The sequence below is a fragment of the Paroedura picta genome, chromosome 5 (assembly GCF_049243985.1).
Source record: "Paroedura picta isolate Pp20150507F chromosome 5, Ppicta_v3.0, whole genome shotgun sequence".
NCBI lineage: Eukaryota > Metazoa > Chordata > Lepidosauria > Squamata > Gekkonidae > Paroedura > Paroedura picta.
The window spans coordinates 84,828,461-84,835,423 of NC_135373.1; the positions used below are offsets into that span (position 1 = coordinate 84,828,461).

The 6,963-nt window shown below is 43.4% G+C and overlaps 1 long non-coding RNA gene across 1 annotated transcript in view; it reads right to left on the bottom strand.

Annotated features, from left to right (window-relative positions):
* Window positions 1–4,918, bottom strand: part of LOC143838077 (uncharacterized) — a 43,190-nt gene extending 38,272 nt beyond the window's left edge. The window contains exon 1 of the long non-coding RNA XR_013231215.1: window positions 4,861–4,918. This is a non-coding gene — a long non-coding RNA (uncharacterized LOC143838077). The remainder of the gene's footprint in view (window positions 1–4,860) is intronic.
* Window positions 4,919–6,963: the final 2,045 nt, after the last annotated feature.

Sequence of the window (6,963 nt, forward strand, 5' to 3'; positions counted from 1 at the left end):
TAATTGTGGCATATTGTACACAAAAATATTGGTATTCCTGATATACTTACAAAATCTTACAAAAATATTCAGGATTATCTATAAATGCCAGATTGCCACAATTAAAGGATTTTTAAAGGGCTTGCAGCCCCATTAAATGCCTTCAGGGTGAACTTGCAACTTGTAGAAATAGTTTAAGGAGACTACGAACCTTTAAAATATCTTTTCAGGGTTTTGCTGGACTTCCAACAGCCCCACACAAAGACTTGGATTGTGTTTCTGTGGTTCACATCAGTCCTGTTGAGCTGGCATTGCCCAGTGGCACTGGGTTCTGCTAGTCACTAGTGCATTACACTGATTCTGAAGGGCTTGAAACCCCCCCCCCCTTCAGTGATTCTCTGGTTTGGCCTTAGTTCTGTCAGTTTTGCACTTCCACAGTGGCACTGGTTCTGCTCAGCTTCTATTGCCCCTGCTTTCCCAACTCTGCATGTTTTGTCATTGGAAACAATAGAGGTGGGGCATGTTATTTGGGGGCTCACAGAATTGAACCCCATGGTCTAAACTTTTTGAAACAAACTCACCCCCTGAGACCTTTGCATCAAACTTTTGACTGTGAAGGGATTCCTGAAATATTTTTTTTAGGATTCAAGGAACGCCAGAAGTAGTTACATGCTCCTTCAGTGAACTGGCCATGGAAGTAAAATATATGAGCCAACCAATCAATTATTTCCCATTTCCATTGTGAAGAAAGAGTCTAGACCTGTCACGTGAGCTTCAGTGATGTCTAGTGAGGTCAGTGGTCATCCAAACCTCTGGAAAAGGCTGGGAGCTCTCACATAATCCCTGAGTTTCCCAGAACCCTGGTTGGGAATCCATGCCCCAGATAGATTCCCCATTGTATATAATGGTCTCCATAAGGCATAACTGAGCTGAAATTATTGAGATTCCTGAAAATATGGAGAAACTTTTCCATAGTTGCTACTTATGAGAGAGTCATCTCAATAATTGGTCAGGCTCATATGGTTGCACATGGTCATTCCAAAAGCCCAATCTGAGAAGACTTCCAACTTTAACTGTAGGAATAAACACTCAACACTGTTCTGGGAAACATACTGGCAGGTGTTGGCAAGATCAACACCCAATCATCTTTACCAATCAGAACATCATGCCTACATTCTGAATGAACTAAATGTTCCACAATTTAGGATTGCCAGTCTTCAGGTGGTAGCTGGAGATCTCCCAGAATCACCACTGGTTTCTAAGTTACAGATCTGGTCCCTCCCTTCCCTGAACCTTGCTATCCTCAAGCTCCACCCCACAAATCACTAGGTATTTCACAGAACAGACATGGCAACCCTATCATGTCTTCAAAAGCAGTACCAGAGAGAATATTCTAGTCACCTAGTATTCTAGTAAACGTGTACCGGACTACAGGTTTATTTTGCTCCTTTGAGCAAAGGGTATTTGCTTTCACTGCCTCACAGGATGTTCAAATTCAAGCCTAAAGAGGCTTTCCCATTTTTTAAAAAGAAAAAGATGACTCTCTCATAAGATCCCATTGAATTGTTCTGCTGATATACATAATTATAAAGTTAATGTGTCTTGGGCAGCATGTGGAAAGGCAGGATATATTTTAGATAAACCAACATTCCAAAAAAGAAGTTAATAAGGAAGAAAATAAAAATAATTCATAAAAGAATTTTTGCAGTCAGCAGAATAAGTGTCAAGTGTTCCACTTTTACATATGCCATTTCAAAGGAGACTATTTTTAGCAATTGAAAGCAGAGCCACTACATTTTAAGATTTGTTTTGCTGAACTCACAAGGTGGCAGCATTTCAGCAGTCTTTGAAGCTTTCCAGTCTGCCTCTGAGGGCCTGGCAATGATCAAGCAGGAACAAATGAAAATGTCCTTTACTTTCAAAACAGGGAGTATCATGTTGATTGAAACCATACTTAACTCTAAATAGGTGTCTGTATTGCATGGAAAGTCAAAATTTGTAGGAGAGCCCAATAAGTTTTGATCCTAACACATGTAGCCAGTCTACATATTTTTCACTGAGAAAAAGTTTATTAAGTTAAATGAGGACCAACTATCATTGCTGTTATTAAGCCAGAATTATTCATAGGCACATAACATAGACCTTTGGAGAATGCCCATCAAGAATCAAACTAGTTCATTTTAAAATCATTCCCTAATGTACATAATAAAAGCCAAGTTCACAAAATCTTTGGATACTTAATTCTGGTGAGTGGAGCTGTGAACAGGAAAGACGGGATTTTCTACAAGCCTGAAAGGGGGGGCAGTTTTGCAGGAAAATGTGAAATATAAAACAATAATAATGAGGAGGAGGAGGAGGAGGAGGTAGTGGTTAACAAACTCCGAAATAGTAACTTTAAGCAACAGATTATTTCAGTAGTTGTTGCTAGGCAATCACAACATTCCAAATTAGGGTCTGTCAGTAAACAGCAAGAGTGAAGGGAAAGGAGCCTTTCCAGACCTATTTTATCCTTTGAGGGAAGACTCATTAAGTCCAAGATAGACTAGAGTTGCCAGTCCAGGTTGTGAAATTCTAGGAGATTTTGTTGTGGAGTATGAGGGCAGGATTTGGGGAGGGGATAGGATTCATCCAAATATCTGTTACACATTAAAATTTTGTTAAGGCCTTAGAGGAAGAGCATGCCCCATGGCTTAAGTGCCACTCGGTGCTTAACACCCACTCAGGGTGGCTATCCTGCCCCAGAGTGCCTTCTCCTCCAACCAGCTTTCCTGCCTGTCCAGAAGCCAGCCAATCACTTTCCATATCCCACCTCTGACCACCCCATCCTCCTTCCACTTCCCTCCAAGGCTTAGAGGCTGCAGATCCCTGCTGCATGAGAGCTGCCCCTGCCGGTGGGTTCCCTGCCTGGGGACCTCCAGCCTGCAGCCTTTCCAGGTCCTGGGGGGAGGGAGAGGCCATCCACAGAGTTCTTCCACCCCCACCCCCACCCCAGTCTAGCACCCATTGTATTCCTGAATGCAATGGGCTTGGCCCCTAGTATTGTCATAAATGTGAGCTTAAATGGACTCCAGGGAATGGTAGAGGACAGGAAGGCCTGGAGGATCATTGTCCATGGGGTCGCAACTTTGCAACTAACTAACACGACTTCACAACTAACAACAACAATATTGTCATAAAATCTACTTTCCAAAGCAGGCCTTTTCTCCAGGAGGACAAATCTCTGCTGACTGGAGTTCAGCTGTAATTCTGGGATATCTCCAGATCTCATCTGGAGACTGGCAACCCTAGGCCTGATAGCAACCTCTGGGTGACCTGATACCATTTAACTTTCATGACTCAGCTAGGCCTGGCTGCTTGCTACTGTTCATCAACAGCCACCCTATGAAAGCCAGTGTGATACAGCAGTTAACAGAGAGTATGACCTAGGAGACCCAACTTCAAATTCTCATTTTGCTGTTGAAGCTCATTGGCTGATTTTGGACCAGTCACATACTTTCAGCCTGACTTGTCTCTCAGGGTTGTAATGCAAAGAAAAAGGAAATGAGGAGAATAGTGAAAACAGTTTTACTCCCCACTGTGGAGAAAGGTGAAGTATAAATGAAGTAAGTAAGTAATAAATATAGCTGAAGATGAGAGGCAAATAAAAAGTAGGTTGGTGAATGTCTGATTACAAAATGAAGTAGGGAAAGGAGAGAGGCTATTTATTTTACTTATTATCACATTTATATCCCGCAATAAAATCCTGCTAAAACAATGATAAAATCTGTCCAACCCGATGAGAAATTCCCCCTCCCCCCTGGACCACTGCCCCTCACATACAGTGGCTTGGGGGATAATTCCAGGGGCACCCGATGACCTGGCTAGCCAGCAATGGGGGTTGTCATGGGAAAGGGGAAAGGAAATGGTGTGGGGAGGGGAATACAGGGGAAAGTAAGACATCCTCCAAATGTCCTTGAGAGTTCCTCCACAATGCAAGTGGACCTGGCCCAGTGGCTGGCACCAAACAGTTGAGCCATGGATTTCTTTGGCAGAGGCTGCCAGACTGGAGGAGGGAGGATATTAAGGCTGAGAACTAGATAAAAATAGGCTTGCTTTTGGGTGGGAAGGAGATAGAGCTGCCAACTCCCGGTTAGGAAGTTCCTGGATATTTGAGGGGTAATGCCTGGGGGTGGTGGGTGCTGAGGAAGGGAGGGACCTCAGAAGGGTATAATACCATGGACTCCATCCCTTAAAGCAGCCATATCATTCAGAATTTTTTTGTATTCAGAAATTTGCCTCTTTGGGAGGAGACCCAAATTGCCACCTCAGAATCCCCAGAAAACCGGTTTTCATTTTTTAATGTAAGGTCTAATTCAGGGCTGCCAAATACAGAAATGTGTAATACAGTTCTTCCAATGCCCACTATTTTAAGTTGTTTGGGAACAACTTTTTCCTCAATGCCATCCTCCCTCCTCCCTCTTCTTCCATTCTGAAAAATCTGCCTTTTTTTGCACCTTCATTTTCATTGTATGCCTTAATGCCACCATTCTGCACCATTGATTGCCTACCCCCTTCCCCCCAAGTGTCCCAAGAGCGATTAAAAAAACAACAACCCTGAGTTATAATGTTATCTGAGTTATAATGTTATACAGATAATGTTATCTGTATAATGTTATCTGGAAGTGGTATCTGTAAATCGCTGAAGCGATATATAAATAATTGGTTAAGGCCTACGTGGGAGGAGAAAGGGGCGTGGCCAGTCCAGGATAGCAGAAGGCACTGATTGGCCCCCTTGCCCGGACTGACAAGAATTCCAGCCAGTCGGGTGAGGGGCCAATCGGAAGGCACAAAGGCCCTCACCAGGACAGATCAGAGTTCCAGCCAGTCGGGAGACTCACCCACCTATCCCAGCCAGGGGCAATCTGGAGACATCGCTGCCAGTCTGCTCCTGATCTGTGCAGGGCTGCCAAGGGGGATGGGAACAGAGGCTTGGACAGGCTGCACCTGCCCTTTTCATCCCAAGGCTGTCCTAACTGTCATGTCCAACTGTAAATTGCCTCAAAACCCTGACAGAGCTGGCAGGAGGCTGGAGAGTGCGCTCCCTCCCCCTGCAGGGAAGGAGCCTTTAACAGCCCCTGACTGAGGTGTTTCCAAGAGCAACGCAGGGGAACCTCAGGGAATGGGGGTGGGCATTCCTTTTGAGGGGGGGAACTTTTCCCTTCTGCCAACCAGCTGGCTGACAGGGAGGCCACAGAAAAGCCCCTTCTCACTTAAAATACTGCTCTGGCCGGGGGTTAGACACAGCCAAGCCATGTATATTTCTTCTTTGCAACTCTCTGCAGATTTGAGGCCACTGCACAGTGCTATTCTGCTGACGAAACTGGATGCTGTTGCAGAGGCTCTTTTGTCTCCTGTTTCATCTGCACAAGAACCCTGTGCAGTAGGCCTCAAGTCTTCCAATTCAACAACAACCTGTGCGGGAGGCCTTAAATGTTTCTTCTCTACCACAACCCTGTCCAAAGTAGCCCTTTCTGCCTGGGGAGCTGATATTTATACTATGAAGATGAGCTGTAATTCCAGGAGCTCTCCAGGCCCCACCTGGAGGTTGGCTACCCCTGGGTTGGAAATATTCCTGGAGTTTTGGAGGTCGGATTTCAAAATCGTACAATACCTCAGAGTCCAGCCTTCGGGGAGGTTGTGGGTGCACTTCTGGGCTGGGGGGAAGGCTGCACCACTGCCAGCCCCAAAAGCACACCTAGAGCCATTGTATTTACATGTACAATGGGCTTGGTCCCTAATAATATCATAACACTGCTGTGTAAGACTGCAAGACTGCTTTTTAAAATTTCAGAAACAGCGTTGTAATGCAATCAGTTTTAAAAAGGGGTGATCAAGTTGCAACACTGTGAGTTTTTTAAAAGAGCAGTCTTGTTATAACTTTATAACTCAGAATTTTTAAAATTACATTTGGAACACTTCGGGAGAAGGGGGAGGCAATCAACAGCACAGAATGGTGGGATTAAGGGGTACAACTAAAACAAAGGTGCAAGCAGGCATCATTTTGCAAAAGCACATTTTTGGAAAAGGAGAAGGGAGAAAAGCATGATGGGAAGCTTCCTTCATTCCACTCAGTGTATAAAGCATGCTGTGAATTACAGCCTGGGAAACAAGGGAAGGAAAGCCAAAATGTAGAAAGACTAGACTTGCAGCATCCAAAGGAAATCCAAATTGAGGCCAAAACAAGGTATGTCTTCTAATACGGAAACAGTCTGAATGACTGATAACAGCCTTATCAGTGCATTCAGTCATATACCTTTAAGCAAAATCTCATACATTTCCTCTTTATTGTCTTTAATTTTCAAATTTTCTTCATCTTTGCCCTGGAAACTAAACATTTCTTATTCATCTTACCTATTGTAAAGGTCCTAATAAGTACTTAATATATTGCTACAATTTACTAAAGCCCTATTGATAAATAGCTCAATCTCCATAAAGTTTAAGGGACAATAATTAAAAAGCAATAATTTATTGCAGCTCTCACCCAGCAGTACACACAACGTGTTTGTTCTAATAATTGTCACTGTCTTTAATGTAGTAATTTTCTTAATCAAAGCTCAGTGTATGTCAACGAGTTTGGAGCCTGCTTCCTGGGAAAGGGCATGAGCATCAGAGAGATCCATCTTAAAAACAGTTTTGATCTCCTTCAGTGTCACAAACAGCTTGAATTCAGCAGGAAGCTCTGTTTGCCCCTATTCATCTTTAAAAATGCATGAAGACCTTGATTAATGGTTCCTTCTGCCAGATTAGCAGGGAACAAGGATTTATTTGGAATCAGTGTTAGAAAGATGTCAGCATTCTTCCAACACAATTAGCTTGGCTGACTCAATAATAATGGTCACTAATTGTAAAACAGGTACTGTAAAATACAGTGTTTGGATTTGTGCTATATTTTGCAACACATTTATAACCAGCCAACTAGCTAAAAGAAATTGATTCTCACAAGCT